Source organism: Capra hircus, chromosome 23, assembly GCF_001704415.2.
Source record: "Capra hircus breed San Clemente chromosome 23, ASM170441v1, whole genome shotgun sequence".
NCBI lineage: Eukaryota > Metazoa > Chordata > Mammalia > Artiodactyla > Bovidae > Capra > Capra hircus.
Genome location: NC_030830.1, coordinates 37,723,976 through 37,746,400, shown reverse-complemented (window position 1 = coordinate 37,746,400; position 22,425 = coordinate 37,723,976). Strand labels below are relative to the sequence as shown.

The following is a 22,425-nucleotide window of genomic DNA, read 5'->3' as shown; positions in this document are numbered from 1 at the left end:
CAAACATGGCCTCTTGGTTTCTGAGGCCTGTTTCCAGGCTTCAGGGGACTGCAGGCTGACTTACATTCATTCTAGTTCAGAACAGTAAGTGGAATGCAAAGAATCCTGGTCATCAGAAGCCACCTGACCAAGCCTAGAGATAAACTGCATTGGCAGAAATTACTAGCCATGCATAACTACCAGGTTTCAGAGAGGAGGTAGGTTCTCTGGGTGAGACATAGCGTAGCTGCTAAGAAGATGGGTTCAGCTGTCAGATCACCGGACTCTGACACCAGCCCCGACATCTGCTAGTCATGCGCCCATACCAAGTTATTTAACCTCCACAAGCCTTGCTTTCCTTATCTGTAAAATGGTCATAATAATACCCCATAAACTTGTTGTGAGTTTATGTATGAAAAGCATGTAGTGAGTGCCTGACATGGAGAAAGTGCTTAATCATGTTAGCACTCGCCATCCTTGCTATGAGATGAAAGAAACCAGGGACTATGTCATATTCATTGCTGAATATCCAGATCCTCAAACAAAGCTTGACATTTGGCAGGTACAGTAATGCTTGATGAATAAATGACTAACAAGGCCCTTGCCCCCAAGAAGTTGAATCTTCCCAGGAAATAGAAGACATAAACTGCCTATGCTACTCACAGTAGGAGACAGCAGAGGGTTAAAAGCCATCCTGCCAGTCCCCAGGCCCCAGAGGCAGACAGTCCCTTTGATCCCTCAGTTTCATCTATCCAGGATGCTTTCAAGAGAGGAAAACAGGAAGTATCCCTGATAGCCCAGCTTGCTCTGTTGTTGTTTTTTTTTATTTTATTTTAATGAATGGGGGGGTTGCAGTGGGAGGAGAATGGTCCTTTGGGTCACATTTTGCCAGGAAATCACTCTCCTTCCTTTCAAATGCTGGAGCTTCCAAAGGGGCAGATAAATAGTGGTATGCTTGATACAGAGAGATAGATCTGATCCAAAAATGGCAAGGCTGACAGGTTAGGGTCCTTAGTGACTCAGTCCATGCAGCCCTTTGTATATTCACTCACTCACTGTTGACTAAGTGCCTTGGGCTGGACCCTGAAATTACGGCTCAGTATCAAGTGTCCACGACTTGACCAAAAGGACAAAGGACAGTGAGCTCAGAGAAGATGGACGGAACACAGAAAAGTGAGGCTATTCCAAAGGAGAGAGAGAGCAGCTGGTATAAGAAAGCAGTCATAGGAATGAAAATGGAGGAGAACACCATGAAACACCCAGAGAAGAGTAAGTACATGGGAAAAAGAAAAGAGAACTGCTTCTAAGCATTTGAAGCCAGGGTAGCCGAGTCCTCGTAACAGGAGAACTGTACACAGAGGGCGTGCAGGAGAAGCCTGCGACCTCCAGGGACACACAGCTGACAGGCATGAACAGAAGCAGGAAGCAGAATAACAGTTTAAGACAACAGATCTGACTCTGACCAGGCCAGCCCCCAAAAGAGAGCATTTGCTAACCCTTTGTGTTAAACTTACATTTGCCCAGGATGGACACGAGAGAATGTTCTAGGAAAGTGTGAAGGTTCTATGTCATGATAGAGGTGTAGCTTGCACGGGCAGATCGGTTTCTCAGTGTTATACAGTTAAGAGTTCTGCACGTCCATGTTTATAAGTTTCACCTGAAAAACAAAGAATTCTACCAAATATCTGTCAAGTGGGCAGAGCGTGAAGGTAGAGAGGCAACAAGAAAGATGGTCATCTAAGCGGGGCAAAGGGTACCTGTGGGTTCACAATACTGTTCTGTTGACGTTGAAATTGTTTTAGGAAATTTCATGACAAAAAAAAGTTTTTAAAAAATTGTTCACTGCTGTCTTCAAGCAAGTCCCTTTCAGATTCTCAGAAAAGCAGATGAGACATTACCTATAAGTCCAGTCTAATGAATCTAGCCTTTCTGTTATATATGAGGAAACTGAGGTGCGCCTTGAACAAGTCAGATGTAGTCAGGTATCAGATTCTCAGATAGCCTGGGGCAGAGCTGAGGCTGGAATCTCAGGCAGGAGAAGTGCCCTTTGACCTTTTCAACTCTCACCCACTGGTAGGGAGTCAGCTGGAATTTACTCATTAGCTTGGGTTGCCTTTCAAACCTGCAGTCCCAAGTCTTGAAGGGCAGGGAGGCTGAATGGCCTGGGGGGATTCCAGACTCCCAACCACTTTCTCCTGCACTGTTTTCCTTCTGTGGGTAATCCTGAGCTCACAGAGATTCAATTAGGTCCCTTCCTGCCACTTCCAAATGAAGCAAAGGAAACCCACACGATTAAGGATTCCCAGTAACCCAGAGTGATACAGTAGCTAACAGAGGTGTTGCCTCAGGGCAGCCCATCCTCCTCTCCTACCTTGGTTGCCCTTTATCTGTAAGAAGATTTCGGGTTCTGTTATCTTACAGGGTTGTAGGGAGGATCTCAAGAGGTGCTGGTAGGGAAAGCACTTTGAAAAGTTAAAAGAGCTGTACAAATGGAGAGAGCATTATCAAAGAGAGAGCTCGCAGAAGAGGAGGCAGGGAAGCACAGAGGCTTCTCCAAGGTTCTTAACTGCCTTTAGGTTGTGCCTTAGGGGAAAAGACTTTTCGGGGAGGGGGGAAAAAGAGGTGCTATAGCCTTCTCTTTTCCGTTTAAAAACATAACTGTATTTCTTTTTGTCTGCGCTGGGTCTTTGTGGCTTTGCGAGAGCTAGCTGCTCTCAGTTGCGGGGTGCAGGCTTCTTATCGCGGTGGCTTCTCTTCTCGCTGAGCACAGGCTCTAGGGCAGGCAGGCTAAGGAGTTGCGGCCTGAGGGCCCTATAGCCCTGGCTCAGTAGATGTGGTGCACACACTTGGTTGCTCCATAGCATGTGAAATCTTCCCGGACCTGGAATTGAACCCACATCCCCTGTATTGGCAGGCAGATTCTTAACCACCCTGCCACCAGGAAAGTCCTCTAGCACTTCTGGCTGCTTGCCCTGTGCCAGGCAGTGTGTTCTGCTCTTGCTGTAACATCTCATTTCTTCCTTTGACTCTGGTATTATTGTTCTGCCCATTTTGCACATGGAGAAAAGAGACCCAGAGAGTCTCAAACAACTTGCCCAAGATCATACAGCTGCTGAAGGCAGAGCTGGGGCTCAAAGAGGTCATCCCGTCCTGGGAGGGAAGGCCACCCGTCCCTCTGGGGGAGGGGAGGGACTGCAGAGACTCCCTGGCACAGGGGTGTCCGAGTCACCGTCAGGAGACCTGGACTCAAGTCTCAATTCAGCCGCTTATTAACCATGTGACCTGGGCCGAGTCCTGTGGCCTCTTCAGCAGCAGTGCGGTGATAATAAAGCCTGCCCCACCTCCCTCATGGGAACACATGAGGATTCTGTGAAATCACTGATACTGCAGGTGCTTGGAGACAGCGGCAAAGAGAGACTGAAGTGAAGAGTTCCTGATCGACTCTGCGGAGAAGCAGCCCTGGCTTATGACATGCTGACATCCACCTCCTTGTCCCCTCGGCTTGCCCTCCACCCCTGAGAGGCAGAAGCCTAAGCCGGGGCCAGGGTGTCTCCTTGGATATGGCTTTGGTGGGAAGGGGGTTAAGAGGCCTCAGACTGTGCCAGTTTAAGGATTTCCTGAACAAACACGTTAGAGGGTAGCGTTGGCTTAGGATTCTCCCCTAGGCCCGAATTGCAGCAGGGCTCCTTTCTCCTCCTGTTTGACGTAAAACAAACAGGCTTTCAGCTACTTGGGCAGGATTTAACTAGCAATCAACCCTAGAGATAAGTGGATCACGCTCAGCAAGCTCACATGGGAGTAATTTGTACCCAAGAGCAGTTCATAATTTATATTTTTGAGTCCACAGCCAGGGAGCTATCTTTTATTGGCTAGAGACATAGTCATCCCATACTGTATACCCCTTCTGTCCAAGAAGGAAATAACAGGAAAACAGAGACTGTCCAGAATCCAATCACAGCTAAATGTGTACAGAGCTTATTCTTAGAAGCCTGTAAACATCTGTAGGTAGGATCTCTCTTTCAATGCATCTGTTCTATATATCCCCGCCCCACCATCCCCCCACATACCTGCAGCACTGAGCTCAAAAAGCACAGAGAGTGTTTGTGAAATGAATGGAATTAGGGGAAAGAGAATGTAGCGGTTTTACAAGTTTCCTGGAAGTCAAGAAAATAAAAACAAGTTTCCTGGAAGTCAAGGCAAGGCTGGTGTGGCCCTTCCGGGTGACCAGCAGGTTTGTGCCTCCCGCACCCTGCCCGGCCCATAACCTCACTGCCGCCTCCTCAGGCTGTGCTTAACTCTAAGCTGAGAGGGACCATATTTCCAAACCCCAAATTAGGAAACAAGGCTTGAAGGACTATTTGAAACCAGAAATCTATATTCCAGAAGGATATATGCCCTTCTGTTTGCCCTGGGGTTGATAGTATTTGCCTGCATTTAAATATTTATCTATATATACACACACATATATATATGGCTGTATCATGTCTTAGTTTCAGCATGTGGGATCTAGTTCCCTGACCAGGGATCGAACCCAGACCCCCTGAACTGGGAGCTCGGAGTCTTAACCACTGGGCTGCAAGGGAAGTCCCATATCTGCCTGCATTTGGGCAGATTTTTCTCAACCCAGTTTGCCAGCTTATAGCTTCCTTCCTGGCAATGATTACCACTGACTCCAACATACATGTAGGGAAGTCCCATGAACTCATCAATAGATCTTCAGATTATCTCACCCCTGTGGCCTGCTGGTCCTACTTGAAGCTTGCCTGTTTCTCTGTTTCCCTCTCAGCGTCCTTCCTGGGATCTACCAGACTAACGGGGTGAGTGACAGAGTATGGTCAGGATTCCACCCGAGGGGAGAGCCCTAAGGGGCTGGGTGGGGCAGAGGAGCCTTGGTTTCTACCCAGTGGTATGTCTGTCCGTGGCGGGTCTCTCCTCTGGGTCTCCTCTGTGAAAGCACATGGTGGGAGGTACAGACTCACAGTCTTAATGACCTTTTGCAATTCAAGCAATCGGTGAGCTGTGGGTTGTGAGCACTTGCCCACAACCCCTGCTTTCTCTCCTGCAGTTTGGGGATAAGCAGTCGTTTGTTCCTATCTAAGGCAAACACCTGCCTGGCCGCTGATCCGTCCCCTCCCTCCTCCAGCAAGGCTTCCTCCTCTCTCCTGCATCATCTGTTTTTCCCTCTTTGCTGAATCATTTGCCATCGGTATATACATATACATTAACATTCTGTAGTCTCTCCCATCCAGAGAAAAAAAGAAGTCTCTCTTGACCCTACTTCTCTTCCAGCTCCTCTCTCAGAACCATTTTGATCACTGCACAACTCCACCTAAACTGTTGCCTGTTCAAGTCGCCAGTTCCCTCCACTGTGGTTAAACTGAATGATCATGACTCTTTCATCTCAACCACTCAGCAAGAATCAGCTGACCCTTCATTCCTCCTTGAAACACTTTTCTTCTTTTGGCTTCCATGATACTACATTCTCTTGATTATTCCTCAGGGTCTCCTTTGCTGGGACCTCCTTATCTCCTTCATCTAGAAATGTCGGAGGGTCCTGGAGCTCAGTCCCTGGATCTGTTCCCAGTCTTCATTAATCCATTGGTGATCTCATTCAGTCTTATGGTGTTAAATGCCGCTTGTCTTCTCCCAGGATCTCCTACAAGCAGAACCTTAAAAGGTTTGCATGCATGTAGTTTATATGGGAATGAAATTCCAGAGAGCAGAAATGAGGGACCGACTAAGAGAAACAGAGAAGAAACAGAAATAAATTCAAGGATGCATTACTGAGCTGAGCATCACTGTGGGAGACTGATGGAGATTCAGAACCGTCTATCAAGGATGAAGAGGGATCTTCATTTATCCACCAGCTTCCATGCACCACTGGTTAAGGGTAGCCCAAGGATCATCACCTTTCCCATAATTCTGGTTGGACATGTGGCAGTGCTGAGTGAATTCCCACTGTTGTCCTACAGCCAGCCTTGGGCAGGAAGCTAGAGGTACACGGAGCAGGCAAGAGTTCATACCCATTGCAAATCTGGCCAACAGCAGCTGCACAACATCGGCTGGAGGGAGAGGTGGGACCAACAGGATTTAAAGGCATGCCTAAGGTGGCACCAGTGGTAAAGAACCCGCTTGCCAATGCAGGAGACGCAAGAGATGTGGGTTTGATCCCTGGGTTGGGAAAGTCCCCAGAGGAGGAAATGGCAACCCACTCCAGTATTCTTGCCTGGAAAACCCCATGGACAGAGAAGCCTGGCGGGCTACATACAGTCCATGAGGTCACAAAGAGTCGGACACAGCTAGGCACACGCTAGCAAGAGGTGTCTGATACGTCCTCTATACCTTGATGACTACCACATATTTATATCTCCAGCCAGAGCCTCCTCCTCAAACTCCAGACTCACATAGCCACTGCTCACTCCATATTTCCTCTGGGGGAGGGGGGTCTCCTCAAAACCTGCCTCTCTCATAGTCTTCCCCTTGCCTTTAATGGCTATTCCATCCTTTAGGAGTTCCTTCTTCCCACGACAGAGACCTTGCAGACCTCCTTGAATCGGCAACATATATAATCCTCCAATGAATTATGTGGGCTTTACTTTCAAAATATATCCAAAATCTAACCACCTCTGACCACAGCTCCTCACCAAGCCACAGCCTCCCCACCCCCGCCCAATCTGGATTGCTGCAATTACCTCCCCATTGGCCTCCTGCTCATTCACTTATCTTATTACAGTCAATTCTCCACCAACAGCTAGCGAGCCTTTTAAAATGCAAGTCAGATAATGTCACTCCTCGGCATTTCCTTTCCCCCTTCCCTGCTTTCTATTTCTCCACCACACTTAACCACCATCTGACATCATATACCCTTCACATATTTATTTTGTCTGTTGTCTCCGTCTGCTAGAATGAAAGCAGAGATTTTGTCTGTTTAACCCCTGGTGCCTAGAGGCCTGCCTGGTGTGTAGGGGGAGCTCAATAATTATTTCTTGGCTAAAGAACATCTAGATGGAGGCCCTGCTCTTGACAGATGAGGAAACCGTAGCCCAGAGTTATGACTGTGCTGATGGCAGTGACAGGCCTTCTGAACACCTCTGCTGCTGTCCCGAAAGATTGTCTCCACTCTCAGTCACACTCAGTTCAGTCCAGTTCAGTTCAGTTGCTCAGTCGTGTCCGACTCTTTGCAGCCCCATGAATTGCAGCATGCCAGGCCTCCCTGTCCATCACCAACTCCCGGAGTTCACTCAGACTCACATCCATCGAGTCGGTGATGCCATCCAGCCATCTCATCCTCTGTCATCCCCTTCTCCTCCTGCCCATAATCCCTCCCAGCATCAGAGTCTTTTCCAATGAGTCAACTCTTTGCATGAGGTGGCCAAAGTACTGGAGTTTCAGCTTTAGCATCGGTCCTTCCAAAGAAATCCCAGGACTGATCTCCTTTAGGATGGACTGGTTGGATCTCCTTGCAGTCCAAGGGACTCTCAAGAGTCTTCTCCAACACCACAGTTCAAAAGCATCAATTCTTTGGCACTCAGCTTTCTTCACAGTCCAACTCTCACATCCATACATGACCACTGGAAAAACCATAGCCTTGACTAGATGGACCTTTGTTGGCAAAGTAATGTCTCTGCTTTTGAATATGCTATCTAGGTTGGTCATAACTTTCTTTCCAAGGGGTAAGCGTCTTTTAATTTCATGGCTGCAATCACCATCTGCAGTGATTTTGGAGAGCAAAAAAATAAAGTCTGACACTGTTTCTACTGTTTCTCCATCTATTTCCCATGAAGTGATGGGACGAGATGCCATGATCTTTGTTTTCTGAATGCTGAGCTTTAAGCCAACCTTTTCATTCTCCTCTTTCGCTTTCATCAAGAGGCTCTTTAGTTCTTCTTCACTTTCTGCCATCAGGGTGGTGTCATCTGCATATCTGAGGTTATTGGTATTTCTTCTGGCAATCTTGATTCCAGCTTGTGCTTCTTCCAGCCCAGCGTTTCTCATGATGTACTCTGCATATAAGTTAAATAAGCAGGGTGACAATATACAGCCTTGATGTACTCCTTTTCCTATTTGGAACCAGTCTGTTGTTCCATGTCCAGTTCTAACTGTTGCTTCCTGACCTGCATACAGGTTTCTCAGGAGGCAGGTCAGGTGGTCTGGGATTCCCATCTCTTTCTGAATTTTCCACAGTTTATTGTGATCCACACAGTCAAAGGCTTTGACATAGTCAATAAAGCAGAAATAGACGTTTTTCTGGAACTCTCTTGCTATTTTGATAATCCAGCGGATGTTGGCAGTTTGATCTCTGGTTCCTCTGCCTTTTCTAAAACCAGCTTGAACATCTGGAAGTTCACGGTTCACGTATTGCTGAAGCCTGGCTTGGAGAATTTTGAGCATTACTTTCCCAGCGTGTGAGATGAGTGCAATTGTGCAGTAGTTTGAGCATTGTTTGGCATTGCCTTTCTTTGGGATTGGATTGCCTTTCTTTTCCAGTCCTGTGGCCACTGCTGAGGTTTCCAAATTTGCTGGCATATTGAGTGCAGCACTTTCACAGCATCATCTTTCAGGATTTGAAACAGCTCAACTGGAATTCCATCACCTCCACTAGCTTTGTTCATAGTGATGCTTTCTAAGGCCCCCTTGACTTCACATTCCAGAATGTCTGGCTCTAGGTGAGTGATAACACCACCGTGATTATCTTGGTTGTGAAGATCTTTTTTGTACAGTTCTTCTGTGTATTCTTGCCACCTCTTCTTAATATCTTCTGCTTCTGTTAGGTCCATGCCATTTCTGTCCTTTATCAAGCCCATCTTTGCATGAAATGTTCTCTTGGTATCTCTAATTTTCTTGAAGAGATCTCTAGTCTTTCCCATTCTGTTGTTTTCCTCTATTTCTTTGCATTGATCACTGAGGAAGGCTTTCTTATCTCTCCTTGCTATTCTTTGGAACTCTGTTTTCAGATGCTTTTATCTTTCCTTTTCTCCTTTGCTTTTCGCTTCTCTTCTTTTCACAGCTATTTGTAAGGCCTCCCCAGACAGCCATTTTGCTTTTTTGCATTTCTTTTCCATGAGGATGGTCTTGATCCCTGTCTCCTGTACAATGTCACAAACCTCAGTCCATAGTTCATCAGGCACTCTGTCTATCATAATTGTTAGTTTTTATTATGGATGTTGGCCGTCTATCAAGTCGGCATAGTAGTTTGTAGTCAGGCTCAGACGCACCTCTGTGAAATCACTAGAGAACGATTCCGAGGAAATGGAAGCTTAAGTCGTTTATGATCATATAGTATGCAGGGCGCAAGCAACAAGCGAGGGAACTCGAGGTGAGGGAGGGTCTCTAGGATGTTCTGAGGAAGTGTGACCCTGAGATCCCTGAAGGAGAAAGTGAGTATTTCAGATGTGGGAGCAGCAAGAGTGAGGAAAGATTACTAACCCCTTACATATGCCGTTTTCCCACTCCTCATCTCTGCAGAGTAGACAGTGAGAGTGGGATGGCTTTGGGTTTGACCTGAAGTTGGGGGGTGGTGAGTTCTATTTAGTCATGCTCTAGCTGTGTGACTTGGGCAAGTTATTTAGGCTCTCTGAACCTTAGTTTTCTTATCTACAAAATGAGGACGATGATACATACCACAGTGAGTTATGAGGATTATATGAAATAAATGAGGGACTTCCCTGGTGGTCCAGTGGTTAAAACTCTGGGCTTCCACTGCAGGGGGCACAGGTTTGATTCCTTGTCGGGAAACTAAGATGCTGCGTGCCTCTTGGCCAAAAAAAAAAAAAAAAAAAAAAAAAATCTTATACTGAATAAAATTAAAAAGAACATATCAACAAAATAAGTAAATTTTTAAAAATAACGTGAAAAAGTGCTTAAGGCAGGTGACACAGTCCAGCAGTAAGTAGGGCCAGGGTCATTGCTATGATTCTTTGACTAGGTCATAGGAAGATGGCTGGGCCAGTCAGCAGGAAGCTGCGAGGGTACAGATGGTTGTCCTGGGGAATAGCAAAATGCAGGGGCTGGATAACAGAGGACAATAAATGCCAGGCTGAGACTAACATAATACTGTAAATCAACTGTATCTCAATAAACAAAAATAAAAATCATCACCAAGCTGAAATTAGTAAAGGACCTTGACCAGGGAACGCAGAGAACACCCTGTGTTATCTCCCTGTGAAGGGAGATAATCCGGCAGCCAGAAGACCAGTGGGAAGGAGCAGCCTGCCACCTCCCCTCAGCCCCTGTGCGTCACCTCGGTTTCCTCGCACCATTGCAGAGACCTGCATCTGCTCTCCTGTCACCCTAAAGGGCCTCGGGGGTATGTCCTCCCTACCCTCAAAACTTGGCACGAGGCCTGGCACATAGTAGGGCTCCATCATGTTCTAGTTGGAAGACCCTGGAGAGATGCTCTGGCACTAATTCAAATGCATGGTGGGAAAAGTCCAGGTGGGCACAGAGGCAGTGAGGACTTGGAGAGTCACATCACAGGCAGCCTGGAGGGAGAAGCAGCAACTGCTGCAGTTCTTTTAAGGTAAAAGTCAAGAAGACAAATGACCCAGGCGAAGAGGGAAAATACGGGTCTGAGTCCCAAGTCTGCTCCCAGCTCCGGGTCCTTGGGTAATTTTTAACCATTTTGTGGGCAAATGTGGTATGCATGTCAGGGATGGGGGCAGATAGTACACAAGGTAACAGTTGTTGAATGCCTGCTGAGCATCTAAAACCTTTGAATCCAGACTCTAAGAAACAGAGAACAAACTGGTGGTTGGTTGCCAGAGGGGAGGTGGATGGAAGGCTGAGTTACATAGGTGAAAGAGATTAAGAGGTACAAACTTCCAGTTATAAATAAGTAAGTCACAGGAACGTAATGGACAGCATGAGGAATATAGTCAATAATACTGTAATAACTTTGAATGATGACAGATGGTATCTAGACCTTTCGTGGTGATCATTTTGTAATGTATAAAAATATTGAATCACTATATTGTACAGAGGGAAAAAATAGAGCTCTGAACCTAGGCTTTATCACTGAATAGCTGGTTGAACCTGGATATGTCACTTGACCTCTCTGAAGCTGTTTTATCTAGAAAATGGAGACTTAAAAAGAGATAATAGGAACTTCCTTGGTGGTCCAGTGGTTAATTCCAGTGCAGGGAACGTGGGTTTCATTCCTGGCCTGGGAACCAAGATCCCAAAGGCCACAGGGCAACTAAACCCATGTGCCATAACTAAGACCCAAAGCAGCTGAAGATATATAAATATCAAAATTAAATTTTTTTTGGAAAAGAGATGCTAATGCTTACTTACCTTCCAATGTTGTTGAAAGGATCAGCTTATGGATATTCAAATAATTTGGAAACTGTCATATATTTTTAAAAGCTGAAGAAGTGTTAATAATATACTTGTGATTAATTTCTTGATCCTATTCAACTCTTCATTGGAAAGGCTGATGCTGAAGCTGAAGCTCCAATACTTTGGCCATCTGATGTGAAGGACTGACTTCTTAGAAAAGACCCTGATGCTGGGAAAAATTGAAGGCAGGATGAGAAGGGTACAGCAGAGGATGAGATGGTTGGATGGCATCACCGACTCGACAGACATGAGTTTGAGCAAGCTCTGGAAGTTGGTGATGGACAGGGAAGCCTGGCATTCTGCAGATCATGGGGTGGCAAAGAGTCGGACTGAGCAACTGAACTGAACTAATTCAACTCTTCATTAAAAATTATGAGGGGATTGACTTTGAAGGCTCAGTATAAGTCATTTCACAAAAACATATAAGTTTTGTTTTGCTTTCTCTGTAAAAAGGGGAAATTAGATTTTCCTGCTTTAAATGAAAGTGAAGGGTGAGTCGCTGGTCTGCAACTTCTGGGTGATGAGAAGTAGCAAGAGACCACGAAGCTGGAGCCAGTCAACCTTCAGTCCTTCCACCCCCAGGTGGGGGTCCCACCTGCTCAGAGCTCTCCCTCTGATGCTTTAGGGAGTTACCACAAAGTGCCAGCTCCTCATCCAGGGTCTGAAACATTGCCTATCTGAATATTACATTATAAATTACCAAGAAATGGGGATTAGAGTAGAGATGAGAAAGACATTCTTTTGAAGGACTCAGTGGCTTACAAGACTAGGTTGAAGGTATTTTGGCATCCCTTAAAACTGCAAACACCCAGGCCCCACCCCAGACCTACTAAATCCAAATCTGCATTTAACAAGATTTAACAATTTAACAGGATTTTTGTGCAGGTTGTTGATTGTAAATCATCCCTTAAAGGAAAGGGCAAGGGAAGGCAGCTTAACAAAGGTTTAAGTTGACAGTGCACACCTGAGCTCTATCAGGGCTTGAGAAAGGGAGTCTTGGCCAGCAGACTTGGAATATTAAGGCCCACAGGCAAGGTCATCCCTACTGTGGATGAGTGAGTTTGGATAGCCAGCCTGGTGCCCTTAAGCTTTCAAGTCATCTGATCATTCCTTGCAGAAAAATTGGTGTTCCCCAAATATTACTCCATTTACCACCTGGCTTCTGCTTGGACATAACATGCCGGACACATTGACGCAAAGGTTCAGATGTAGCTGATAGACATTCTCCTCTTTGTAAGCTAAACTGGCATTCTCATTTTATATACTAATCAAACGAAATCAGATCAGGCCCACTTTTGGACAATGATAAATCAACCAGGGTGACAATTAGACAGCCTGATCCTGAGACCTGCCTGCCAGCAGGCCTCTTCGAACTAACCATCCCTCATCTCCATCCCTCCTCTGTCTTTGAATTTCTAGCTGTATTACTTAGTAATTTGCAACTAAAGCCCCCGCACCACAAGTACTGAAGCCCGCACACCCTAGAGCTTGTGCTCTGCAACAAGACAACGCAGCGCTTCTCTCTCCATGCACCGAAACAAAGAGTAGCTCCTGCTCCCTGCAACTAGAGAAAGCCCGAGAAGACCCAGTGCAAGCAAATACAAATAAATAAAAAAATTTTTTTAAAAAAGAAAGGAAACCATGGTTTCTTGTCTGGGGAGTAGTTCACTGAGATTTTGATACTGAAGAAACAGGAAGCATATTAAATAAGGGAATCAGTTCAGTTCAGTTCAGTCGCTCAGTCGTGTCCAACTCTTTGCGACCCCATGAATCGCAGCACGCCAGGCCTCCCTGTCCATCACCAACTCCCAGAGTTCATCCAAACTCACGTCCATCGAGTCGGTGATGCCATCCAGCCATCTCATCCTCTGTCGTCCCCTTCTCCTCCTGCCCCCAATCCCTCCCATCAGAGTCTTTTCCACTGAGTCAACTCTTCGCATGAGGTGGCCAAAGTATTGGAATTTCAGCTTTAGCATCAGTCCTTCCAAAGAACACCCAAGATTGATCTCCTCTAGAATGGACTAGTTGGATCTCCTTGCAGTCCAAGGGACTCTCAAGAGTCTTCTCCAACACCACAGTTCAAATTAAGCATGGTATATGTATATACACCATATATGGGCTCCAAAATCACTGTGGATGGTAACTGCAGCCATGAAATTAAAAGACGCTTGCTCCTTCAAGGAAAGCTATAATATACCTAGATAGCGTATTACAAAGGAGAGAGATCATTTTGCCAACAAAGGTTCGTATAGTCAAAGCTATGATTTTTCCAGTAGTTACAGATGGGTGTGAGTTGGACCATAAAGAAGGCTGAATGATGCTTTCAAAAGAATTGATGCTTTCAAATTGCAGTGCTGGAGGACTCTTGAGAGAGTCCCTTGGACTGCAAGGAGATCAAACAGGTTTATCCTAAAGGAAATCAACCCTGAATATTCACTGGAAGGACTGCTGCTGAAGCTGAAGCTCCAAAACTTTGTCTACCTGATGCCAAGAGCTCTTTGGAAAAGACCCTGATGTTGGGAAAGACTGAAGGCCAAAGAAGGGGCAGCAGAGGACAAGATGATTAGATAGCATTACTGACTCAATGGACAAGAATCTGAGCAGACTCTGGGAGGACAGAGGAGCCTGGCGTGCTCCTGTTCATGAGGTCACAGGGTCAGACACAACTTAGCAACTGAACAACACAGCAATATATATCTACTCAACACACTGCTATGAAGCTATAGTCCACACAGATTATGTGTAGGAATCTGGAAAGTACTAATAATATATATTCCCTGACAGTCTCAGCAGGAAAACTGACACACCCAAAACTGGAAAATTTGAAGAGAGTTGAATGAAGGGGTAATTACAAAAGCTTGGGCAGCACTGGAAAAGCAGAGGGAGCTGTGTCTACTTCCAGGCTTGACCTGAAGGGGTAAGTGGGGCCCACTGGAACGTGGAGAAGGCGCACAGACAGGACCTGTGCCTTTGATAGAGGGACTCAGCTAGACAGCAGGGGTCTGGAAGGGAGTGAGGCAGACAGGAAACCAGTCAGAAGCCAGAGGAGGGCAAAGGAGCACACAACAGCCTTCTAGGGACACAGAGCAGGGTGCAGGCTACTGGGAGAAAATCTGCAGGGGCAAACAAAAGATATCCAGCACCACGAATTTACTGGGGGAAGAAAACCACGACGCAAAATTGTAGGCGTACTATGGAGAGTTAAGTATATATTATATATAGTATATATGGGCTTCCCCAGTGGCCCAGATCATAGAGAATCTGCCTGTAATACAGAGACCTGCATTTGATCCCTGGGTTGAGAAGATCCCCTGGAGAAGGGAACAGCAGCTACCCACTCCAGAATTCTTGCCATGGAGAATTCCATGGACAGAGGAGCCTGGCAGGTTGCAAAGAGTTGGACACAACTGAGCAACTAACACACACAGACACAGACACACATACACAGTATATATATTAGAAATCAGTTCAAAGGGAAACCCACCCCAATCATTATTGTATGGGGTTTGGGGGAGCGGGGAGGGGGGATTTTGGTGAGACTAGCTGACTTTCAATTACTGAAAGCACAATCAATCAATGAAGCAAGCTGAAAAAGCCTATGGGGCAGGAGGTGGGGCAGCGGAACCCCGGTTATTCCAATGCAGTCTCTTGAGGAGCTTCTGGTATCCTTCCAGTCGCTTCATTTCACAAAAAGGACAAGTGACTTGCTCAAAGTCACAAAGCGAGTGAGTGAACAAGCTTGGAGGAAATCTGGATCCTGCCTTCACCTCTCCATCCAACGCCGACGCCCCCTGCTGCCACCACGCCCCTCACCCACCCCCTATCTTCACCGCCCCCCTCCCCGGACACACCTCCCACCTCCCTATCCTCATCCCCGCCCTTTCCTCTCCTGCTGCAAATCCAGGAGCCACCGCGATGCGAAGCCGCTAAGCAGCCTCACACCCTTAATCTCACTGTCTCTGAATGGTAAATCCTGCAGGACAGCTCATTCCATTCAAACCCTTCACACTCTGGCTTTGAGGAGCTGGGTGGTCTCTTCCGCCGACGCGGGGGCTGCCTGCCCTTCCTTCCACTTAGCATTCCCCTAGGAGTCGAGGACTTCCCGGGACCCAGGCATTCGCCTCCAAAACAATATCCAGATACAGCAAAGCCCTCCCAACCCCCTTCCAGAGCCAGACCGTAAAATAAAGCCGCGTGGGCCTTGCACCCCTGGACGGCATCCTTTGTCTGGGTTGGAAACAGCCTGAAAAGATGAAAGGGGCTTCCACTCTGACCTCTTCACCCCTTGTTATCTTGTGCCAACTCCCTTTAGACTCTCGGAGGCCGACAGCAGCATTTTCCCATGGTCGCCGGGGTTAACAACGTCTCAGCCGCCAGCCGAGAGCGGCATGTGAGGAATGTACCTGCCTAAGGGGCGATTATTTTCATCAAGGACAGGCTGAAATGGATAATGAGGTCAAAAACAAACGCCATCTCTTTCTCAAAGGACTCTCTAAAGAGAGGCTATTAGATATAGTTCATTAGTTGGGGGGTGGGGGGTGGAGGAAGAGAATTTAAGACTGCTGCTGGAAGAGAGATGGAGGCATTTTGCCAAGTTTAGATTCTTCTCCAAGTCGGTAGGGGGCTAAGTTTAGACTCAGATGCAAGCTTGTATGTGAGTTTCTTTCAGGTGCAGGCAACAAGTGGACTCAAAGAAAAGATTTGCAAGAGAATGTATTGTAGCCATGCAAATGGGGTCCACAGTAAAATTTTTTTTTAAAGGAAGAAAGAAAACAACAAATATCTAAGAATCAAATTTGGAAAATTGATTTTATTTTTTAAATGTTTCAGAATCAGAATTTATTTATAAAATCGTTTCTCCTGTGTTGGCATCTTTATAAATTAATGTCCCTTTTCGGTTCATTATCACCATCACCATAACTCAGGCACTAATTTCCCATCCCTCAGCCCCAGATTTTACTATCCCTTCACCAATGGAATCTCCACTGCTAAACCGTTTCCTTCCAATTTATCAGGCATCCAATACAGGTTTACCTTCTTAAACTGAGTGTATCCAAGCTCCACTCAAAAACTTTCACTGCTCACCAAGTTGGGCTGTGAAGAGGTGTATGCTAGCTGAGTGCCTGGGCACAGCAGGCACCCTCTCCCTCCCCTTTTTCTTCACATCACCGCAAGATGAAATTCCAACTACCTAAATGGCATTTAAAGCTCTCCAAAATCTGAACCTACCTAACATCCATCTGTAGGCCTCCCCATTGAACCCTCCCCCTACATACATATTTAAAAGACCACTTTCCTATAATAACCACAGCTTTGCCAACGTGGTCTTAAGGCATACGCCTAGAGCAGTAGCAGGGGCACAATAGACTCTTATGCTTATGTTTTGGTTCTTCTTTGAGTTTCAATTTCTCATGGAAAAAAGTAACAAATGAAACTTCAGGCTTGTTTTGGTTTATGCAGAAATGACTTGCTGGAACACTGTGGAGAGATAGGTCAAGGCCAAATGGGTGACCTCCCAGTGTAACAGAGGACTGAACCGGGCCTTCCCAGGATAGGCCTTCCCCCACCTCCTCTGCTTTCAGTTCAGTCACTCTGTCCTGTCCCACTCTTTGGGACTCCATGAACTGCAGCAAGTCAGGCTTCCCTGCCCATCACCAACTCCCGAAGCTTGCTCAAACTCATGTCCATTGAGTTGGTGATGTCATCCATCCATTTCATCCTCTGCCGTCCCCTTCTCCTCCTGCCTTCAATCTGCTCTCTGAAGTACCTAGATAACAGTAGTTGATGCACATTCCCTGAGTTGTTTTACAGATGTGGAAACCCCCCACCAAATGGAACATGTTAAGTTCTTGATAACCAGGAGCATATACATAGCCCTAGGCCTCCTGGAGCCTAAGGACTGATAATGTTAACCCCTGTGATACCACCCTGTTACTTCATCATCAGCCAATCAGAGAACTGTGCACAAGCTGATCACATACCCTTCAACCCACTCCCGGCTCACCTGGATTTTAAAAATGCTTTGCCAAAATCCTTCAGGGAACTAAGAGCTTTGTTGGGCTTGGGCCATACTCCCTGCAATAAACTTTCTCTGCCCCAAACTCCATTTTGGCTTGTTTGGCCTTGCTGTGTATTGGGCACACACCAAGAGTGCCCCTTTGGACAGGTGGTGGCCTGGATGTGCATGTACACTTAAGAAAAAAGTGTTAGTTGCTCAGTCGTGTCTGACTCTTTGCAACCCCATGGACTGTAGCCCACCAGGCTCCTCTGTCCATGGAATTCTCCAGGCAAGAATACTGGAGTGGGTTGCCATTCCCTTCTCCTGGGAATCTTCCCGACTCAGGGATTGAATCATGGTCTCCTGCCTTGCAGACAGTTTCTTTACCGATTGAGCCACCAGGGATAAGAAAAAAGTGCCCCCTCAATCACAGATGCTTCCTAACCTGGGTTAGTTCCCTTGTAGAGAGAACTCTAAGCCTGTTTTCTCACCTGTAATAATGGTGTGAAGAGGAACTAAAAAGCCTCTTGATGAAAGTGAAAGAGGAGAGTGAAAAAGTTGGCTTAAAGCTCAACATTCAGAAAACGAAGATCATGGCATCTGGTCCCATCACTTCATGGGAAATAGATGGAGAAACAGTAGAAACAGTGTCAGACTTTTTTTGGGGGGGCTCCAAAATCACTGCAGATGGTGACTGCAGCCATGAAATTAAAAGACGCTTACTCCTTGGAAGAAAAGTTATGACCAACCTAGATAGTATATTCAAAAGCAGAGACATTACTTTGCCGACTAAGGTCCGTCTAGTCAAGGCTATGGTTTTTCCAGTGGTCATGTATGGGTGTAAGAGTTGGACTGTGAAGAAGGCTGAGTGCCGAAGAATTGATACGTTTGAACTGTGGTGTTGGAGAAGACTCTTGAGAGTCCCTTGGACTGCAAGGAGATCCAACCAGTCCATTCTGAAGGAGATCAGTCCTGGGATTTCTTTGGAAGGAATGATGCTAAAGCTGAAGCTCCAGTACTTTGGCCACCTCATGCGAAGAGTTGACTCATTGGAAAAGACTCTGATGCTGGGAGGGATTGGGGGCAGGAGCAGAAGGGGACAACCCAGGATGAGATGGCTGGATGGCATCACGGACTCGATGGACGTGAGTCTGAGTGCACTCCGGGAGACGGTGAGGGACAGGGAGGCCTGGCGTGCTGCGATTCATGGAGTCGCAAAGAGTTGGACACGACTGAGCGACTGAACTGAACTGAATAATGGTGTGAATAATACCTACCTCTTAGAGTTCTTGTATTAAAAAAGAATTGAATTAGCCTCCAGTTTAAAAATGAATTAATTTTTGAAAAAAGAAAAAAAAGAAAAGAGTTGAGGAAGGCACTATGCAGACTGCCTGGCACACAGTCGGTTCTATACATGTTAGCTTTGCTGATGGGGATGAGATAGGCTGACACCTGCAAAAGCTGTTCTTTGCATAAAAAGACTACGTGGCTCTCTGTGGAACCTGCTCCAACCCCCTGAGCCAGGTGTGCTCACACCAGCCTTTGCACTTTGCTCCAGCTCCTCTCTGGGTCTGGAATGTACTGTCCTCTCCTCATATCTAAGGATTCGGTTCAGAGGACAGCTTCCTTGAGCAGCCCCCCCCCCCACGCCCACCCCCCCCCCCCCAGCCGAGCAAAGCTATTCCTCCATTAAGAGACCACAGTGCTCTGATGGTAGTTCTCACATTGTATAGTACTGCTCGTGTACATGGTAGCCTCCAGTTAGAATGTTAACTTCTTGATTATCAGTTTTGGAATTCTCAGTGGCCAATGCAGTCCCAGATCTAACCTGCCCATTAGGGTGCTTAGTAGGTGTTTAGGGAAGGAATGAACAAAGAATGCACAAAAGAATGGCTTGTCCCTGAGGGCACCAGCATAGTTCACACCCACCTACCCACCGAGCCTCTCAACCCTCAGCCTCTTGCCAACACTTGTTTGAGAAGAATCACCACTCCTAGAGGATCCCTGGAGCCTAACAGAGTATTATTGCATTTTCAGCTGCTGAGTCCACACCACCTCATGTGACCTGCTGGTCAGCTGGAGATGCCACAGGAACATGACTCATCGAGGTCAGAAGATAGTTTTAATACCCAAACTACAGAATTCAGTTATACAGGAGTGCCCCAACTGCCACTCTAGGAAACTTTTACAAAATCAATCCGTGTGACGTAATTTATCAATGATAATGACTCGTTGGGCTTCCATTCTCTTTAGCTCCTAGAAAGATCAGAGGAACAAAATGATAACTGTTTACTCGGATTTTTGTCCAACAAAAAGATATGAAGGATCCTCACTCTTCTCTACACTGAGCCCCAATCCCAACTATTCATTGTGAGACAACGGGTCAAATTCAAGGGTACATACAGTCTGTGGTTTTGATATAGGACAAAGATTACGTCTTTACAAGAATAAAGCCAATAACTTTAATCTCTTTAATTAATTAATTAGACTGTGCCGGGTCTTAAGTTTTGGCAAGCAGGATCTTTAGCTATGGCATGTGGGATCTATTTCCCTGACCAGGAGTCAAACCCTGGCCCCTGCATTGAGAGCAGAGTCTTAGCCACTGAACCACCAGGGAAGTCCCACCAATGACCTTAGTCTTGTTAGCACCTATCATATCCAGGTGAACTTAGAGGCCACAGTCAGAGCCTCAGGGCAGCCAGAGAGGTAATGTTAGGGGGTGTGGGGTGGGCCATGCTGGAGGGGTAATATAAGAAATGAAGCTCTAGTCAGACTTGAGTCACTTTAGAGATTCACCACTTACTAGCTACTGGAATGTGCAAGTAGGGAACCTTGATTTTATCAACAACATAACGAGATAACCTAAATCAGAGGATGGAGGGAATGGGATTAAATGTGAAGTATGGAGTCCTTTGCTCAGTGAGTGATGCCTCAATGAAAGGCAGTAGAAAAGCTACACACACGTGAGCTGGAGTAACACTGGTCCAGTAAATTAGCAGAAATCAGAGAATATGTATGTCTGTGGGTTGGAAAGGGAGGGTGGCTGCTGGAGGACAAATGCTGGTCTCCAGACAAGGGCAAGGGGAGGGACTGAAGGGAGAGGTGGTATTAGAGGTGATGAGATCACCTGGCCCAAAGTCATTTAACCATTCCCACCTTCCTAGCATGCATCCGGCCTTGTTTAGGACCCTGCTCCGCTAGGATCCCCCAGGGAGCCTGGGAGAGTCACCCAAATATGGCTTAACATTTTAAGATCTGGAGGAAATCTTGAACATCATCAAATCCCACTGTGTCGTTTCATCAGTGAAGGGACTGAGGCCCAGAGAAAGATTAATTTGCCCAAGGACACGGTTCTTAGTCCTGCCCCTGCCCCTAATGAGATGTGAAGCTACGGGCAAGTCACTTTCCCTCTCTGAGCTTAGTTTCCTCTTCTGTAAAATGGTGGCTTGAAGTATTTAGATTTCTAAGTTCCCTTCAACTCCGATCTTTGCTGTATTAAAATAATGATTCCCCTCTATCACTCTGAAATTTTAGAGGTCAGATTACTCACTGCCCCCCCCCCCCCCCGCCAATACACCCACACATACATACTCCATCTCAGACACACAAGTCAAGCAAAAAACATGCTTGGAGAACACTTGAACTCACTTAATTTTAACCCAGTGCTCGTTTTCGGCAGGGGTAAGGACAAGAAATCGGGCACACGGAAGAAACTGCCAGAGGAGGCCGGTAGCTCCCAGGCGCCTGCCTGGTGTGGCCAGTCCCTGCAGGGCCCCTAGGAGCTGGCAGCGCGACAGGATAAATCAGGCCAGCCATCGCACCTTACATGGCCGTCCCCAAGGCTGCCCGGAATCCCTGGGATTACGCAGACTTGCGGAAGATTTGGAGCAAGTGCACAATCACCTGCCGCCCCCACAAGTGTGCCCGGGCTTCTGCAACCCCCGTCTTGTGACCGAGGAATTTTTAAATGGAAGCTCTGAGCTCACGGAGAAGAAAATGTCTCCCTGATGTCACACAGTTGCTGCCAATTCATCAGCGCAAGCTAAAGGTCAGAGAGAGGGAAGCCACGGCTCCAGGGTCCCTCGGCTGCTCCCTCGGCTGGGGCTTCCCTTCCAGCAGGCTTGCCGCCAGCCACCCGGGGCCAGCCCCGGGGAAGCCAAGCTGAGGGCTGTTTGCATTTCCAGGACACGCACAGAGGCAGTGCTGACTCCACTCGCTGCTTCTGCACTTCCTTTCTCAGACATTAACCACTTCGTCCTCCCAGCCCTCTCCTGCCACCAGGCTTCTCTGTAGACAGTTTACCTCGTAACATCAGTACAATGCTGTCCCGAGGATCTTTCCCCGGGATCACTGCAGGGGTAAAACCAAATTGCACAGAGGTTCTTTTGGTATTTCAGCAACTAAATTCAATGGTCAAAGAGCAGAGACGAGTCCCACAGTGACAAGCTTGGCTCCACTGCTTCCTGGCAGTGTGATATTTCCAAGTTATTTAACCTCCTGGAGCCATCTTCCTGACCTAGAAGATGAGGATCCTAAGAATAATTACCTCATGGTATTTGAGGATTCACTATGAAGCATGGGTACAGACCCTGGAGTGTAGTGAATGCTCAATAAATGTCAGCTTGGAACCAACCCTCACAGCTTTAACTGGACACATAATTTCCTTATTTGTCCAATGGGGATAGGCTGATGTGTGATTGACAGAGTCGCTGTGAGGATTCAGTGAGAACGAAGAGAAAGCAATTAACACAGCACCTAGCACGGGACAAATAAATGGTGACTACTGGGACTATTGTCTCCATCAATCAAAGTGTGATCTATAGGGAAGACTCAGCGTATTCATTAATACAACACCTTCTCGGAGCCTGACACAGTCCTTGGGTTCCCAACAATTCATACTTTAGGGTTAAAAGATGAGACATATGTGATCAAACACACATGTGATCACGTAACGTGTATGTGATCAAACACAGACAAAACATTAAAAAAAAAATGAGTCTTCCCTCTTTGGAGGACCATTTTATATTCCAGCCAAAGTTTCTAGGGAGAAGAGAGAGATGAAAAGGAAAAGTTACCATGGGTAAGAGAGAAGGATTAACTGGGTGACGGCA

At 46.6% G+C, this 22,425-nt stretch overlaps 1 long non-coding RNA gene across 1 annotated transcript in view; it reads left to right on the top strand.

The window, feature by feature from the left end:
* The window catches only part of LOC102182550, a 29,173-nt gene extending 6,974 nt beyond the window's left edge, over nt 1-22,199 (top strand). Inside the window, exons 2-3 of the long non-coding RNA XR_310987.3 lie at nt 19,352-19,422; nt 20,994-22,199. This is a non-coding gene — a long non-coding RNA (uncharacterized LOC102182550). The remainder of the gene's footprint in view (nt 1-19,351; nt 19,423-20,993) is intronic.